We start from the raw sequence: 20200 nt of genomic DNA, 5'->3' as shown, positions 1-20200 counted from the left end.
ACCCACGAACCTAATAAATATTTATAAATTTTTTGATTTTTATTAATTAATTGAATTGGCAGTCCAGGTTTGCCAAAAATGGTATTTTTTGGCAAATAAGAATTAATATCTATGGCTGTATGGGTAGCGAAACGACGAAATTTGGAATGTCAGCTATTAATACATTGACAATTATGGATCCGTAAGCGATTTTTTTTCGGTACCCACAAAGGGCGCGGTACCTACAGTGGACCACAAAAGTGATGGTACAATAGACAATTTATAAATAAATTTTATTTATAATTTTTATATGAAATAAAAATCAATTTTTACTTTTATGTATTTATTTTTTCCAATGCCCAACATCATAACATAAACCTATTTGCATAATATATCTAACACACAATAAACAAAAAAATAAAATAAAATTTTCTATAAAAATTTAATCCACAAAAGTCAAGGTACTCTTAATTTGTGTAAATCAAAATATGCAAGTATCTTTTAAATTTATTGTTATTTTGTTATTTGCTAATAAGAACATTCCTCTAATACTATTCTGGCATTCGTTTTCAGTATTCACTAGAATATTTCTTCTTAACTTTGACTGGTAAATACAGTGATAATCATGGGAAGAACCGAATTAAGTGTCAGTGAGCAGAAAATTATTATTAATTTGCATAGAGAGGGAAAATCATACACCAAAATTGCAGAAGTGATTAAAAGAAGCAGGTCCACTATACAAAAAGTAGTAAATCGTTTTCAAAATGAAAACAGAATTGAAAATAAAACGCGAACAGGACGTCCTCGGAAGCTGTCAGAGCGCGAATCCCGGTACATATTAAATGAAATTAAGAAGGACCCAAAGAAAAGTGCCATACAAATATCATCAGAGTTAAGAGAAATGTTTGGAGTATCTGTTCATGAAGAAACTGTTCGCCGGAAACTTAACCAGGGTGGATACAAATCCTGTAGTGCACGTAAGAAGCCCCATGTTAGCGATATTAATAGAAAAAAGAGACTGGAATTCGCTGAAAAGTACAAGTCTATTGAACTTGATTTCTGGGATAAAGTTATCTGGTCAGATGAAAGTAAATTTAACATTTTTGGGTCCGATGGTCGTGTCAAGGTGTGGAGGAAACCCGGTGAAGCTCTTAATCCGAAAAATACAATCAAAACAGTGAAACATGGAGGAGGTGGAGTAATGGTTTGGGGTTGCATGGCAACTTCAGGTGTAGGAAATATTGTTTTTATCGACGAAACAATGGATCAAAAAGTATACTTAAATATTTTAAAAGAAAATTTACGGGCCAGTGCTGAAAAATTAGGGTTGCATGAGAACTATTACTTTCAACAGGATAACGACCCTAAGCACAAAGCTTATACAGTACGTCAGTGGTTGGTTTTTAATACTCCCCATCTGCTGGAAACTCCTCCCCAAAGTCCCGATCTTAATCCTATAGAACATTTATGGGATGTTTTGGGGAGAAAAATTCGGCAACATGTGATTCATAATAAATCAGACTTAAAACAGGTAATTTTAGAAGAGTGGCCAAAAATATCCAACGATGTGACGAAAAAACTAGTTCATTCAATGCCGAATCGCTTAAAAGAGGTTATTAAACTGAAGGGTTTTCCCACGCGTTATTGACAGAACTTTATTAGCCCATAGTCTGAAATGTACCTTGACTTTTGTGGATTAAATTTTTGTAAGAAATTTTATTTTATTTTTTTATTTATTGTAAATTAGATATATTATGGAAATAGGTTTATGTTATGATGTAGGGCATTAGAAAAAATAAATACATAAAAGTAAAAATTGATTTTTATTTCATAAAAAAATTATAAATAAAATTTGTATTGTAATTCTCTATTGTACCATGACTTTTCTGGGCCACTGTAGTTAAAGTCAAAAATTCGTAAAAAAACGTGTGAAATTCCTTTCTCCTGCGAGAACTCAAATTTAAAGCCTTTAAACGACTTGAAATTTTTAGGACATAATGTAGGGTTGCCAGATTTTAAAAATTGAAAAGCGTGAGGTGGATAGTGCCTTTGAGGGGAAAATAAATAGCGGCGCAGGAAATTTTTTTTTGGGGTGTCACGCCTTAATTATGCCACACTTTGGCATAAAAAGCATGAGAATATTATAGATAATAAAACACAACTTAGAAAACTTAACATAAAGATAATTTTTTTTGGAAACTATTTAACAAGTCTTGGCCAAATTTTTCCAGGATAAAACAAATAGGTAAAAACAAATAAAAACGTAAAAAAATTATTTTTAAAACCTTATACTAAACAAAAAAATACCTATACTAAATACAAAATTTATTTATGTAATTGCAAAAATAAAATATCACTAAACTCTAAACACACTAAAGGTTATTTATATTTTTGGCTAGATTTAACCTTTTTTATAATATAATTAAATAACTCGAAAGTTAATAATTGTAAAAAAAACTATTTATTTAACAATCGAGTACAAAATACGACTTATACTAAAGTGACTACGTACAGTACGAATATCAATTAGCAAGTGACGGTAAAGGGTCTTAGGTTCTACTTAAATATTAATTATAATATAAATATGTAAACAAGTAAACACATTAAGTCCTTAGCATATCTTATCTAAGGGTCTAAGGGTTGATGATTGACGATGTGGCTTGTGAGTCACATAACTATATCGTCCCCTTGCATACAAAGGGGCGTAACTCATAATTTAATTTTTTTTGGATTTCGCCCGGAGGTTGACAAATTTGGTGTTTTCTAGCTGCTCTCAAAAGGGCGTAACTCAATATAATTTATTGCCTGGGTTATGCAAGCAAACTGTTTAGGCGTATCTCATCAAGTCATTATAAAACAGCAGACAAAAAGGGGTATCTTAGATCAGTGGCGTACCCAGAGTTTGGGCTTGGGGGGGATATAAAAAAAAAACGAATAAAAATAATTTATTTATTTTACGTTAAATTTGAAATTACAAAACAAAATCTAAACGCCGTGGCTTCAGAGCGAGATCATCAATAATTTCATCAACAGATATTACTTCTTCTCGATGAATTGATAGCATGGCCAATCCATTAAGCCGCTTTTGGGTGGTAGTATTCCTCAAATACGTTTTTATCCGTTTTAACGTGGAAAATGTACGTTCTGGCGTCAAAGTTGACACTGGCAATGTACAAAAAAATTTTTAGAAGTTTGTGTACATTGGGATAGGCATGCTGACTACAAACTTCCAAACAAGCTAATGCTTGGCGTTTGTTTTTTATTCATGGGAAATTGTTTAAATGCTCATGCCACAGTTTTATTTCAGATTTTGTGATAATTTTTGGAACATCAGGTAAATATTAATGAAGCAAATTGTTAAACTTATTGCTTGAATCAGTTGATTCTCCAACAGATAAAAGTGATAATAGGCACATAAATCCCTGGAAAATTTCTTTATAAGACGTAAATCTTTCTTCCAGCTGGCTAATGAAAAACTCCAAGAATGGCAAATACATAGTAGTTCTAAAATAGTCGACCGCGTAATTTTCGGCATTTGGATTGATATTGGGATTTGCTCCATTTTTTTGTTTGTGCGTTATTCATTTTACTTTAATTTCGGCGCCCACACTCGACGCCACTTCCTAAAAAATAAATACAAAAGTGAAATAATCTCAAATTAAAACAAGATTTTTGTGAGAGGCATAATAGCAAAAAAAAAGGATACAAAATTTACCACTGCTTTATTAAAAAGCCCTTCAAATTGTTTGTCAGCATCTAGTCGCAGCTTCCTTAAGCATAAAATTACATTTTCAGTCACCATTACAGCCTCTTTTAAATCAATATCCACTTTTTACAGAACCCGACAAAGTGGCAAACCAAAACTAAAGACCTGGTTAACTACTTGTAGGGCTATTAAAAAGTCGGAATCAAAAAGACTATTACGCAAAACTGGTGCATCCCCAGAATCCCTCCAAGCAGATAATCTTCCAAGCTTTCAACGACTTATTTGTAAAGTTCCATGAAGTCTTGCAGTGCTTCATATTTGGATATCCATCGAGTTGCGCATAATCTCTTTAGGGTTTTTGCAGAAGGATGTTCATTTGATTCTTCGATTTTACTTAAAAGCACATTTTTGCGCTTTGGAGTATTAAAAAACGTATATAGTTTTTCAATAACTCCAAGACAATTTCTTATTTGTTGAACCTCACATGCTTTGGAAATGGCCAGATTTAATGAATGTGCAGCACAATGTATATAAATAGCCTTTGGACATCTTTGTCGAATAAATTTTTGCACTCCATTAAATTTTCCAGACATGTTACTGGCTCCATCGTACCCTTGCCCCACCAGGTAGTTTATATCCACGCCAAAACTTTCCAGGCTATTTAAGATTGTGTTTGATAAATTTTCACCTGTCAAACTATCAGCTGGAATAAACTGTAAGAAATCTTCATTTATGTTGTTATTATCACTCACGTATCTTACACATATGCTAACTTGTTCGACTGTAGAAATATCTGTTGTTTCGTCGGCAAGAATAGCAAACGCCTCTGCCTTGTTTATTCTGCAAACTAGTTATTTTAGCATAATGACATTTACACTGCTAATAATTTCATTTTGGATTCTCGGGCTAAAGAAAGTTTCTCTTTTTTTTTGACGTTTCCAGAGTTTCCCGTAGCTGTGTGTCTCACTTTGCTCTGTATTTTAATATTTCCCGAAAATTCCCTTTATTTTTTGAGCTACCGTCTATTTCTAAGGGCTCCCGAATCTCTGTGTCCTCTTAACGACATTTCTTGACGACCACATTTATATTCTATAATCGGCCTAATTTTATTCCGATTTTGCTTTGCTTGTTCTTTTCTTTTTTTCATCCAGTAAATCTCAGTGGCGAAGCGTGAATTTTTTTTTCGGGTAGACAAACAATAAAAATCGTTAATTAGAAAGGAATGTGTATTCAATATTATTCAATTTAATGAAATAGAGAATGAAGGCGCATGAAATATTAACTCAAAGAGAAAAATTATGTAGTTATATAAAAAAGAAAAAATTATTACTACTAGCATAAAAAGATAGATAAAAATAAATACAACTTACGAAAAAACATAACATAACCATAACTTATAAATCTATAATATTATAAACACAGACTAAAATACAATTGCCAATATCGAACAGTCGTTGATAAATAACCACTAAAAAAACCTTTTCTATACACCCAAAAATAAAAATACTAATTATTAAATTACTATAGCACGCGCCCGCACCAAATGCCAAATGCAGATTCATCAAAACAAAACTGAAGATGTATTGCGGCCGACCAGATCAAGCGTGTCCATGAACAATAACCCTCAAGAGCATAATAAAATAGCTGGTCGACTTCGATAGACAAAAGCTCGAATGTCTTTTCCGCGACCAAAGTTTACTGAATAAAATACAATACATACATACAATAGTATTTTATTCAGTAAACTTTGCCGCGACTAAATTTTGCAGACGTAATAGGCTGAATACTGTTGCGGCAGGACCACAGATGTAAATAGCTCTGCACTAAGTGCTGGGAGCTATTTACATCTGTGGCAGGACCTCTGTCACCTGTTTGATGTGTATTTGGTTCGATTAGATGCTCCAAATTTCGGAAGACAAATATCAATGTGTCTTTCTGAGGCTCGTATACATTATTTGGGTGTCAACCCTGCATTTTTATTTTAATTGGTGCGGCAGGCGGGGCGCGCCTTTGGATTAATCATGTTTAGATTTAATAATATTTAATATAATAACTATTTAATACTATTTAATAATAGTAAGGAGAGGCTACGTTCTGTGTTAATTTTTTTTTTTAAATTTTAATTCAACAATTACATCAAATAATTACGTGATAAATTAATAACAAATAACTGGATAATTTTGGGTAGGCAGTGTCTACCTTGTCTACTCGTACGCTTCGCCACTGGTAAATTTATAACTTCTTCTTGAACCCCTTTTTGTATTTTCTCCAAATTTTCGTAGGCACATATACAATCTTTGTGATATCTTGCAGACTCATGGGCAGCAAAGATCTGTAAACAAAAAAGTACTGTATTATTATCTTATTATACATAATGTATGTTCGATTGTTATAAATTATTTGATAAATAATGATATTATAAAATATAATTTAAGCGACGCGACCCTCTGTATAATGCGTTAATACTCACGTACCTCTTTTGCCTTTTTCCAATTGTCCATTTTTACATTCACTAATGCACCTAATGTTTGCCCTCCGACACCTCCAGTAATAGCAAAAAATACGCAAAATTTACAAAAAGCGCCCTGTTCTTTTGCGGAATAACAAAGCCAATTAAATTCTGTGAGCCACTTGTGTTGGAATCTCAGTTTAAACTTTTTGTCTTTAAATCTATCTATTAAAGGGAAAGTGTATGATGGTGGCGGGATCCAAAGTGTTTCAATTATTTTTATTTTATCTGATACGAAACCAGAATTCAGAAAATTTGCAATATCCTGCGGGTGCGGATGATTTACTTCCGAAGATAAGGCAGATTCAGAATTACCTTTAAAATGTTTGTTCACATTGATAGATGAATCCAATCCTGATGTAGAGGCCTCCTCTTCATCATCCACGTTATTTTTTCTTTTAAAAAAACTTAATAGGTTTCCTTGCTTAATTTTTTTGCTTTCACATGTCACGTGTTGCGCAAGATACGAGAGCGCACACTCTGCGTTTTAAACAACAAAATTAAGCCATGTGCCCGCATCGCAATGTTGCCAGATGAAAAAATAAAATTCACCAGAAAAAAAATGAAAAATCACCAGATTTAAAAAAAAATCACCAGAAATTTTAAAACTTTATTTTTAAAGCTGTATTACTAGATTTAAACAAAAAAAATGCTTGCTTTAATGTCTGTGTACAACTTAGTAATAAACTCTAAACACTTTAATCTGGAAGATTTTTTTTGTTGCTCCGTTAATATATTTTGCTCAAATGCTACTGCTATTTTGGGTCCCATATACACTTTTTCGAGAGGGAGATAGTATGCAGGATTCCGATATTGGATTTGTATTATATCAGTGTTTTTTAAATATTCAGGTCTTATATAATAGCTCAGTAACATTTCATAGGCAGCACTGATTTTTGAGTAGAAAAAATAAATTTTAGGATTTTCTGATTGAAACTCTAAGTTTAAATCATTAAAAATTGGCAAACTGTAAGTAATATTTAGTGGTGGGATCGTTTAGCATATCATTAATTTTTGTAGCACCAAGGGATGATGCCTCAAATACCTCACTTCTAAAGTAAAGCTTTAATTCTTCCAAACCAACCATATTTGTTTTATACGGTATTTCGTAATTATTAAAAAAATATATAATAGTATTATATAAACCTTCGGCACTTGCATCGGTCACGGGAATTAACGCAAAAAGTTAATCTTTAATTGTCAAATCTTTACTATTAAAGCGTACCACCATTGCTAAATTTTTTACCGCGGAATTATCAGTAGATTCATCAACAAGCAACGAGAATTTTTCTTTCTTCACTGTGTCTACTAAGGTTTCAAAGCTTACTTCACTTATTACATTATTAATTATTGCAGTACACTTGGTTCTACTACATGATTGTCTTGATACTTGGGAAGAGTTTTATTCCAGAATTACATATACTTTTAACCAACTCAGACAAATAATCCATTACATTGATAGGAATATTGTGTTCTGTAATAAAGCCTGCTATTCTTATTTCATTTTGTTTAACAATTTTTTCATTAGTTTGAAGAAACAGGTTCTTATGCAAATCGGACTGATTTTTTTTAAACTAAGAAGGTTTGTTTTACGTTTTTTTGAGGCGTTGTGTTTTTTTACTGCCCCAATGCCGCCAATAAAATCCTTGTTACAAACGTTACATTTAAAATAAGTGTTACTTATTAAAATTAGTATTTATATGTACTTATTAAAATAAGTGTTACATTTAAAATAAGTGTTACTTATTTTAAATGTAATACATTTAAAATAAGAGTACTTTTCTAAATCCAATGCTTAAAATCATTATGTTGCTCCCAAGTTGAATTATATTTGTGAGCATAGCATTTTTTTTTCTGTGGAGTCTCTTCTGCATCATTGGTGTCTAATAAATTAGAATCAGATGAGTCCAAAGCGGAAGTAGATGGAACCGGCGGAGACGTACATGCTGACATATTATTTGATGAGGAACTAGTGCCAGGCTTTTCTGTGCTTGAATCTATTAGCTTTTCAACAGGTTTCAAAATCTGTTGAAAATATTAAAAGTTTTTTTAATCAAGAAATTTTTAAAATCACCAGAAATTGCCATTTTACAAAAAGTTTTTCACCAATCACCAGGTTCATCATAAAATCACCAGATCTGGTGAAATTTCACCAGACCTGGCAACACTGCCGCATCGCGCGAACGAAGGCAGTGAAGGCACCCACAGCCACTGCCACATATTACGCAATCGCAATCGGAGACGGAAAATTCTTATCGCGTCCGTCTTCTTGCAGCTGATGCAAGCAAAGAAAATTAGTGTTTTTTTAATTGCATAATTTTTTATTTAAAAAAAAGAACATGTAGAGAATAATCTAATTTTTTGTTTTAATTTTAGTTTTTTGATTTAAAATTTTTTTTTTAATTTTATATTTTTTGTATTGCATTGGGGGGATATATCCCCCTTATCCCCCCGTAAGTACGCCACTGTCTTAGATACGTAGTCTTGACACATATCGTCGTATATTTAAAGAGATGAATCTCTCAATCCATCGGCCAAAAAAAGACTTGTGTAGTCTATGTACTACATATCGTGAAGGAAATGCTTCTGAGAAAATGAAACCAGAAGAAAGATACCAATTACACATTAAGAACAAAGAAAAAATTTGAAAAATAAAACAAGAAAGTAAAGATAAATCTATTGATGATAATTCCTTTTTAAGTGCAGGGTTTGAATTACAAGTCATTTATTTGCCAAAAACAAACGAAAGTGCCGTGTTTTATAACAGACGTCTAGCAGCTTACAACTTTACATTATACAATTTGGCATCTAAGGAATGTTTTTGCTATACATGGAGTGAAATTGACAGCAAAAGAGGCTCATCGGAAATATCAACATGTATCTACAAATTTTTGATGCATTACGATGAAAAAGAGGTTAAATCTGCAGATTTATTTGCCGATGGCTGTAGCGGCCAAAATAAAAATTCAATAGTCGCTATAATGTTACTATATTTTGTAAGAAGCAGCAAGAACATTAGGCAAATTCGTCTTCGGTTTTTTGAGCCCTTTCATGGTCAAAGTGAAGGGGACTCAGTCCATAGTGCCACAAGTACTGCCATTTCGCGTTCAGGAAACATACTTGTTCCATCTTAGTTGATTCCGATTTTTAGACTAGCTAGGGCTAAAAACCCCTATAATGTAATTCCAATGAATTATTCCGATTTCATAGATTTTAAAGGCTTGTCGAAAGATTTAAGAGTTTTAAGCATACGCCAAGATGATGACAGAAACCAAATCAACTGCACAGAAATCTTTGAAATTAAAGTTGAAAAGGAAAGTCCAGATAATATTTTTTTTAAAGTGTCTCACTGTGATGAACATTATAGAAGCCTTTCATTGAAGAGACCAAACATAGATCATTTTTCCCTCGCAGAACTTAACAATGAACGACCAAAGATAACATGTCTAAAATATCAGGACCTAATTTCTTTGTGGAGTGGAGAAACTCCTGTAATTCGATCTCAGGAGCATGTGTCATTTTACAGATCTCTTCCACATGAATAAGTCCCTATTTTAATCGTTTTATGTTATAAACAGTTTAGTTTTTTTGTTAGAGTTTTTTACTTTTGGTTTATTATGATATATTTTTTAAGTTAAAAAATTAACAAAAATGTTTACTTATTTTTTGAAGTACTAGATTAATTTGAAACTTAATAAATGTTTAATTTTTCGAATAAAAGTTTGATTACCATGGGTTGTTGTTATTTTGCAAAGGGCGTAACTTTTTTAAAACAATTCGATTACAGCACACAAAAAGGCGTATCTCAATTTTTTTTTGATTTTTGGAAAAACTGAAAAACTGATCTAAAATTTCATAATAGCAAATTGTTCTAATCATAGATGCCCACATGAGCACGAAATTTAAGCCGCAAATTCCAAACCGTTTTCTCACAGCGAGAGTTTCTCTTGAGCCAACATCTTAAAATGCTTTTCCTGTAAAATACAAATATTTCAGATACGCCCCTATGTGTGCAAGGCGACGATATGTAACCATCCGTTTTAAAAATTTAGCAAATTCTTGGCAAGATTGGGTGTAATTATGTTTGACCATTAATTCGGCTTCTAATGTTTTTATGTCCAGTCGGTTTCTTTCTTTTCTCCATGCCAAACCCATTAAATTAAAAATTCTTTCGCTCATGGCATTTGAATGCGGAAGGGAGAAAACTAATGAGCAAATTTTAAAAAAAATGGGGGCATTACTTTTTTTGAAATAGGCTAATTGCTGATCTGCAGTTAGCTCATCAAAATTTCCCGAAAATGTTTCTATAAAATGTAGTAAGGTAACATATTCATCAAAAAGTAAATCTTCATTAACTTCGATATGGAAATCTTCGCAAATTTTCAAAAAGTTATTCATATTTGGCTTGTTTTGCAAAGCCATTGCACTAAGTGATTTAAACTCAAAAGCACTAAAAATTAGCTGGATAGAAAGCATAACAAATATTGAAGTGCTAAGACGGATGAATAAAGGAAAAGGATTAATTCTGAAAATTAAGAAACAAAAATTACAGTATTTGAAACATTTTATGAGGGAGTCAAAATACAATTTTGTTACAACTGATGATACCGAGAAAGATTCAAGAAAGAAGTGACGAAATAAGACCACTCATAGTTGAAGAATCTGCGTGACTGGTACGGACGCACAACAAATTACATATTGTATAATTAAATAGGTTACATATTAAACAAACATTTTTTTCCAAATTGAATTTCTAAATGAGCGGACTGACAATGTTAAATCACTAATTTTATACTTATTTATCAGCTTGGCAGCATTATAGGAAGAAGATGATTAAAAAATTTCCTTATGATGTCTTGGAATCTCAACAAGATATCTTTGTCTTAGGTTTAGATGATGTGCAGAAGTTCTTAGTTTAATTTTATTAAAGAGGTAGTGAGGTTGGTAACTAATATTGTTACAATTTTCAAAAGTGCTAATCTGAGTCTCCATTACTTTTTCTAAAAATCTTGGATAAGCAAGGAAGGATAGAGATTGATCGAAGGTCGCTAAATTCCTTAGAGTTGTTACATTTACACAATGGACTGACTATGGCTTGCTTCCATGAATCAGGAAATGTACCTGATATCAAGGAAAAGTTTACAAGATGTCTAATATAAGGAATTAAAAATGGACAACAGTATAAAATAAGATTTAAATTTAATTTATATTGGCCAATTGCATTTGATTTTAGGTTATAAACTCCTTTTAATATATCACTATCTGCCACAGAAGTGAAAGAAAATGAATTTGTAATATTGAGCTTGTTATTTAGATAGGATAAGAATGTTTCATTATATGTTTTGATTATTGGCGTTCATCGAGGACAAATAATTATTTAATTCATGAACAGATGAATTAAATAAACAACAGGACAGATGTTCTGGAATGTGGTTGGATCTACTTTTTATTATGTTTATTTATTTAAGTTCTTGCCATTTCTGCTTTGTGGTACCTTGCTTAAAGACGGTATTCAGATGAGCTTTTTTTCAGCTCTTATGGCCGATATTGTAAAATTACGAAGTTTTTTATACTAAACCCAGTGATTGGGGTTTTTAGTGGCTCGGAATCTATTAGGTACTTTATTGCGAAGTTTTATCATAAGACGAATGTTATCTGTAATCGATGGTGAGTATGGTTTGGTCTTGCCATTGACACTGACGAGAATTCCCCTCTCGTTTGTCAAACAATCTTAATAAACTTGAAGTTAGAAAATTTACCTTTTTATTGGCGTTATTTAATTCATAAAAAATGTTCCAGGAAATGTTTTCAAGGTCGCGTTGAAAAAGTTCTTTATTAATTAGGTTAAGACGTCTAAATTTAAAACTATATAATGGTTTTACATTTTTCTTTTTTGTTTGAATATTACAAAAGATTGGGTTATGATCAGATATCTGTATATCTTCGGTGCCAACATCTATGACGTTATCCTGATTATAAAATAATGACCCTAGTCCAGTAATTAAACCTTTTTACTCTAATATTAGGCAATATTTCATAAATAAAGCTTTATGAAATATTGCCTAATAATAATCTACCTTATTTTCTACTTAAAATTTTAAGCAGATTAAGAGTAATCATTGTTATAATAATTCTTATCAATTTCTAAAACTGAGATTAAATTATTACTTTTCTTGTCTAGTTTGTATAATTTGTGGGCATTTTTCTCTGTACTTTTCAGTTCTCTGAAGGCTCAAACTGGATAACGACTGCCAAAAAATTACTTCTTTATAGGAATAAACATATCATAACAATCGTATAGTACAGCGTAAAAGTTGGCAACATTGACATTTAAATCAGTATTAGACATTATTGTTTCCCAATTACAGTTTAGGAGATAATTATTTATCAAAGTAAAATCTGCATGTTTAAAATTATTAATAATACACGATATTTGTATAATTATTATATTTTATAAAATAACCGAAATCGGATTTACTTTACTAACAACTGTACAGCAGTGATTCTTCTTCGAAAGCGGTCTCTAACACTTTTTACACTATAAGCTATAGTCAGCATATTATTATTTATTCATATCGGCATTGATTTGGCGACACAACGAACAGTCGATGTTGATGTCATTAAGTATTATATATCTTATATCTATGGTTGATGTCACCCATCCGCTCGAATTGGTGCCTTTATATTTCTGCCTTTATTTTCCCTTTTTAGCAAAATTGTAACAATAAGTCACAGGTGAAGTTAAATATTTAGGCTTACTACAAGGCAGTATCAATTCAAGAGAAGGATTGTATGGATTAGAAGACGTTTACATCATCACAAGATCTTTACATTAAGTTGTAAAGGGTAAATTAAGATTTGAAAAGCAGAGATCGAGAATTGACCTATATTCGTTAGCTACTCTATTGAACTAAGACAAACCTAAAAAAGCGAGTCAATCACAGAAAACTGAACCTTTGCCAAACTATATGTTACTAGCATATAGACCAGGTAGGTACGACCAGGATGAAGTCTAAAACTAGAGAAGAGGTCAACATTGTTCTAGTTGTTTTATTAATCTATCATATCGTTCTCCGTCTGATGCATCTAAACTTATTGATTTACATACTAACCCTAAGCCATTAGTTAATTTTTACTCTAATATTGGGCAATATTTCATAAATAAAGCTTTATGAAATATTGCCTAATGTTAATCCACCTTATCTTTAATTAAACGTAAAATTTTAAGCTGATTAAGAAAATCATTTTTATAATAATTCTTTATAAAATTATTAGTTTTCTTATCTAGTTGTCCTATCTCTATATCTTGTGTTTTTCTTAATTAGTTAACATCTTGTAATTCTGTCAGTATTTCATAAATCAACATACCATTAAGACCATAAAACATCAAATTAATAAAGCAAAGTACTTACATAAATTGTAAAAATACTGTGCTTATTAAGTGACTTTCTAGATTTGATTCTTAAAAAATAAACTTAAAATAAGGTTCACTGAAACCACTTCAACATTTGTAGCCTAAACATTTGATCCCGATATCGGCTTCTATGTCTTATGTCTCCTTTTTTTTTAATTTTATCATTTGTTTAAAAGTATATTTAATTCTCACAGGATTAAGGTTAAATAGTGTATAAGAATATAGCTCGATTCTTGAATTTTAGCGGACCCTAGATTCATCGGAATTAAGCCAGCATGGTTACTTACGTTTGTAATTTCTATATCGTAATTTTCTTGCATTTTCACGATGAACGTGAGCAATCTAAAAGAAATAGGATATGTAAACATAAACAACTCTTTGGTCGTTGTTATTAAAAGAATAAGTTTTCTTACGCGGTCTTTTTATTTAAACTTATTCGCGTGAATCTTTTTGCCAAGTTCCTTTGAACATTATCAGTAATTTTAAGAACTGTTGGTTTCTTGAAAACATTTAGAGGTTTTTTGTCTTTTGTCTACTTTTTCACATGTGTTTCTTGATCAGGTGCAGAATGAAGCAATTTAACTTTGTCGCTTATCGATAGCTGATCAAGTTTTATATCAGAAGGATGATTTTCTCTAATATGACCATTAACTACATCAATCGGTTTAAATTTAGTAGATGAGTGGATTCAATGCCAGATTTATTGAAAATGCCGCCCTAATTTTTCAAAACTTGTGTGTGTTTCTAATGTTCAAAAATCGTTGACTACACAATTTAAAGGGGTATTTAAAACATTTCACGTAATTGCGTTGTATAATCGCGTAATTAAATTGCGTTCCAATTTTTGTCTAGTTTTAAGTACAGGGTGGCCAAATAAGAATGCGAGGTACTGTATCTGGGAAACTATTCATCGTAGAAGCTTGCGGTAAAAAAATTTATTACTAAAATGGCCAAGAGAATGACCTGGAAAATATTTTCAAGTTTCTAAAATGGCCGCTAGGGGGCGCAACTGCAATCTTGAATCTAGAAAACTGATGTTTCTGTAAATTTTGCTGAATTAACCTAACAAAAAAATAGCTCATTATTAAAGTAGAGACTAATCCGAACCTTGAATAGTTTTGCTGTATCTCTAAAAATAAAGTGGTGGGGGGTGTTTAAAAGTTGGCTTAAAACACACCCTGTATACTAAAAATGCCTTAGCCGATTTTATCAAACTTGGGCTAGTTGAAAAGAGCTATTATTAAGCTACGAATATTATTATATTTCATGTTTTTTTAGTTTTACATCTCGCCGCTAGAGGGCTTTTTTCGGCTTTCTGACACAAATGACTAATTTTCTCAAAAAACTTAAATGCGTTGATATGATTTTTTTTCATAGAAAAATAGCTAAATGATGTCTAAATAATCTTGCGAAAACCGCTATCTCGTTATATGATGAAACTCGATATCTTGTTCCTAACCTAAAATATAGGCCAAAGAATATTTTATACCCTTAAATTTTAATTTTTTTATACTAATTATTTTGGAATTTTTTAAAATTCACTACTTTTGAAAACAAAATTTACCATTTTTGAAAATATTACCTAATATCACTAAAAGGTAAGTATTAATAATGCTTATATCAAAAATCAGACCTATTTTATGTTAAATATTCACTATGGATATAATACGAAAAAAATAATTATTAGAAAGCAGGCCATGGAATGCAACAAAACAAATGTCTACTCAAATTATAAACATACCTCAAATTGTCAATAGTAAGTTGTCAAAAGTTTTACGTTACTTGAGCATTTTTTGTTTTTGCAAAATGCGTTTTACGATGAAGCTGTTGATATGCTTGCGGTTTATTTTGAATGTCTTCAAAATGCTGCAGTAGCAAAAAGAGTTTATGCTGCTCGATATCCAAATCGAAGTCCTTGCGATGTTAGATTTTTTCCCCGATTAGTGGCGAACTTACAAGCCAATGGTAGTTTTCGGCCTAGGTTTCAACGGCGAAGAATTAGAAGAAATGTGGACAATATTAACAGCGTACTGGGATATATTGAAGGAAATCCTCATGTTAGCACAAGAGCATTATCCTTTGAATTAGGCATATCAAGAACAACGATTCAAAGTATTTTGAAGGACAATAGGTAGATTCTAATAGCTATCGCCATATATGGATTTATTTAAGTTCAGCTTTTTTTTTAATATATTTATAGAATGCACCCATATCATGTTAATTTACATCAGGCATTGGAAGAAGCAGACTTTGACCGTAGGTTGGACTTGGACGTTGCCATTGGATATTAGGCATGATACGCGAGCACAGAGATTTTTTATTTAAAATTCTTTGGACCGATGAAGCCACATTTAATAGTGACGGTAGAGTCAACCTGCGTAACATGCATTATTGGTCTGCAGAAAATCCGAATTGGTTGCGTGAAGTTCAGCACCAAGGGCGCTGGAGTTTAAATGTGTGGTGTGGTATACTTGGAGGCAACATTATTGGACCATATTTTTTTTAGCAATCTCTAAATGGCAATGTTTTTTTCGACTTTTTGGTAAATCAATTACCGTTGTTGCTGGAAGATGTGCCACTGGAAGTCCGGCAAAATTTGTTTTTGCAGTTGGATGGTTGTCCAGCACATTTTGCTAGGAATGTGCGAGAGCATATTAATAACATTTTTCAACAGCGGTGGATTGGAAGAAGAAGCTTGTTTCCATGGCCTCCGCGATCCCCAGACTTAACCTGTCTTGATTTCTATTTATGGGGGGCGGTTAAAGGACATTGTATTTCAGACTCAGCCTACGACTAGAGAAGATATGAAAAACCGCATTCGTAATGCAATACATACCATACCGAGAGCTGAAATTGAAGCTGCAGTTCTATCTACCCATGAGAGGCTTCACCAATGCATAGAGCGTGATGGTCAGCATTTCGAGCATTTACGGGGGCATTAAAACCCTTTCTTTTTAAAATCGGTCCTTTATAGGGCCACAACTTACATTATAAAAGAAATTCGAAATAAATTATTTTGTAGTTTTTATAAATATTAAGGGATTTCCATATAAAATTTTCTTTGACCTAAATTTTAGGTTAGGATGAAGATATTAAGATGCGGTTTTCGCAAGCATATCTAGGCGTCATTAAGCTATTTTTTTGTATAAAAAAGTTTATACCATTGCATTTAAGTTTTTTGAGAAAATTAGTCATTTGTGTCAGAAAGCCAAAAAAAGCCCTCTAGCGGCGAGATGTAAAACTAAAAAAACATGAAATATAATAATATTCGTAGCTTAATAATAGCTCTTTTCAACTAGCCCAAGTTTGATAAAATCGGCTAAGGCGTTTTTAGTATACAGGGTGTGTTTTAAGCCAACTTTTGAACACCCCCCACCACTTTATTTTCAGAGATACAGCACAACTATTCAAATAAAAAAGGTTCGGATTAGTCTCTACTTTAATAATCAGCTATTTTTTTGTTAGGTTAATTCAGCAAAATTTACAGAAACATCAGTTGTCTAGAAAGAAAGAAAGAAAGAAAATGTGCTATATTACGTAAGAATAATCTTGTGTACAAGCATCCTACAAGCTAAAAAAACAAAACACAAATACAATTTCGAAAATTGACAAAACAATGAACAAAATTAAACACAAGAAGACAAAACTTTTTGAACATACTTAATTTAAAGATAACTAAATAAAACAATCAATTACTAAATAAAGGTAAACTTGTTGACAAAACTAGAGAGGAAAAAAGGAAAAAAAGAAAACTTTCCAACATGTCCAAGGTTAAAACCTATCATTAAAAAAGTCATCCAGGTTATAATATGCCTTAGCCAATAAAAGCGACTTTAATTCTCTTTTAAATTTCTTAACATCCGATATATGTCTAACACACAGAGGAACATGATTGTAAATTTTTTTACTTATGTAAATTAATGAGTTTTTGGTAAGGGAAGACGTAGGAATAGGTAGGGGAACATCATTTACACGACGAGTCAAATGGCCAGTGTCAGAGGGTAGTTTCAAGATTGCAGTTGCGCCCCCTAGCGGCCATTTTAGAAACTTGAAAATATTTTCCAGGTAATTCTCTTGGCCATTTTAGTAATAAATTTTTTTATCGCAAGCTTCTACGATGAATAGTTTCCCAGATACAGTACCTCGCATTCTTATTTGGCCACCCTGTACATTACGCGTGAAAATGAACCATTTTGTCATTGAATAAGAACTCAAGGTCTAAAGTATAGGTTTTCCTTAAGTGTTTAATCTTTTACGAATTTCACTTGCATTTATGTTGACAAATCCGGTATACATAGAGAATTTGTCATAAATCTTTTCATATGCCCGGCATCTTTTTCTTAATTCAGAATAGACGTTCTCGAGGATGACGTTAAAAGTATTCACCTGAAAATTATCAGTGCCTGACAACTGAACTTCCCGATCTCGTAATTCGTCAGATTGTAACTTTTTTCCTTCTTCTAGAAGTCGTCTTGTCTCTGTGGAATGTTCAACGATTTCTCTTCCTAAACTTCGTACTCCATTTGTGTATCATCCACCACTTAAATCAGTCCACGATAGTCCGCGATGCTAATGTCCACTATTTTTACAATCTTTCACTAACAGCATGGAATGTCTGTGAGTATTTATAAAGTATTTTCACTGCATCCTGCACAGCTGCCCATCATGTTGTCGACAAAAATTTCAAGAAAAGTTTTTGTCTATCTTGAGTATGTAAAGTTGTCAAGCAATTCGTAGGTGCGGTAAAAAAGTTGTACAACGCCTACTGTATTAAAAAAAGAAACTGCTTCGGTACAACTTTCAACAAATTTCGAATTCTCTCTTGGGACGATCATTCCAACTTTCTTCTAGAAATGATACTTTTACATTGCCTTGAATTAGAATGATTTGGATAAATGAAATGGATTTTAATTTTGTGCATATCAAACAATTCTGAAACTAAGGAATTTTTGAATTCGGTTCCATTATCGGTAATTATTTGTTTCGGTACAGAATGGTAAGAAAAGAAATTTAATAAACAATTAACTACTTCCAACAGATTCGGCAGTAAAAGTTGGATATGCTTACGCATATTTTGAAAAACAATTAAATTTAAGTACTTTTTCAACTGTAAAAACGTCAATGTCACAAATATCAAATGATCGATTGGCTGTGGGTGTAACATTCATTTTTAGTTTAACTGGATGGAGTTCATATTTACATTTTTAATAGATTTCACAATCATTATATAAGTTTGTACAGAATGTTTCAGATTAAGCCAATAGTATTTTTCTTTAATTCTGCTTTCGGTTTCATTCATTCCGAAAGTTAGTTTTTGACACATGATTTTTATAACTTCTTGTATATCATCATTATGTGTGACATTAATTAAAATTAAAAGTTTTAATTTTATTAGATGTCACACACTTTTTGGTAACCTCGCAAAAAGGTTCAGAAAATCCAGGATTTTTGAATTACAAGTAATATTGTAATCCTGGCCTTAAAGACTGAGATCCAGGCCCCCCAGACGTTACTTATTTTCTCCCGCTCGAAATTTTCAGAATATGTACAGTAATATATGTCTAAGGACACATGCATACCCGCTAGCTTGGGTATGAGGCCCTTTTACAGGTAACAGGTAGGAAAGAGACGTAAAAATATTACTTTCCTTACTTAAATTCTTCCCGTTGGTTTTTGGATATGTTTTACAAAATAGTGTAAAAAATCATTATCCAATATTGCCAGACACTTGATGTATGGGTCATAACTCAAGAAGTTAGAGGAATTCACTCAGGATATTGCACCTGTATGGCGGACCATTCTGAAGTCTGCAGCCATGTTGACGCCATCTTATATAAGTTAGAGAGTCTAAGACGAATGGTGGAAAACATGGCATGCACAGATAAATTATCTACCTGGAATGTTCCTGGCCCATCAAAAGTACCTATGGTTAAAATAAGAGATGAAGCTAAAAAGGAGAAAACCAAAGACAGTTTAACGGGTTCGAGCAATATCCCACCAGGTGAAGAGAATGAACTGGCAGAGCCGAATCCAGTGGGGGGTGTCCGGACCCTCCGGACCCCCCCACTGTAATTTTTGTATTTTGTAATTTTCGTCAGACCGAAATATCGGTCTCACGAAAATTTTTTCACTTCAAATTTTGATTTGAATTTCACAAAGCATTTTCTGCATAATCATCTTTAAAAACTGCATTAGTACAGATTCGTCCGGAGATCACGGATTGGTGTCTTTACCTCACTTATAATAATGATAATGTTTATCGATCTATGCGATATACCTATTATTATACAGATATATATTCCAAAACGAGTGTGAATCTTCGGCAGCGGTTATAATATACAGCGAATACAATTTACGATTTATTTATAATACCATTATTCGAATAGTCACATCAGTCACTGCCGATGAAACGACTGATATAAGTGGAATAGAACAATTTTCTAATGGAGTCCGTTATGTACGAAAAGTTGCAGGGAAACACTTGGCATTGAGATTCACTACATGAAAGGGCAAGGTGAATTCGCATTTCAGTGTACTTCAATATCATAAATAATCTTCAAAGGTGAAAAATAATATAAAACTGACGATGATC

General features: G+C 32.2%; 1 protein-coding gene across 1 annotated transcript in view; it reads left to right on the top strand.

Annotated features, from left to right (window-relative positions):
* The window catches only part of LOC126736893 (UTP--glucose-1-phosphate uridylyltransferase), a 75278-nt gene that overhangs the window by 864 nt on the left and 54214 nt on the right, over positions 1-20200 (top strand). The gene's annotated exons all lie outside the window — the stretch shown is intronic.

Source organism: Anthonomus grandis, chromosome 5 (assembly GCF_022605725.1).
Source record: "Anthonomus grandis grandis chromosome 5, icAntGran1.3, whole genome shotgun sequence".
Taxonomy (NCBI): domain Eukaryota; kingdom Metazoa; phylum Arthropoda; class Insecta; order Coleoptera; family Curculionidae; genus Anthonomus; species Anthonomus grandis.
The sequence above is the reverse complement of the archived record's forward strand: the minus strand, read 5'-3'. Positions and strand labels throughout refer to the sequence as shown.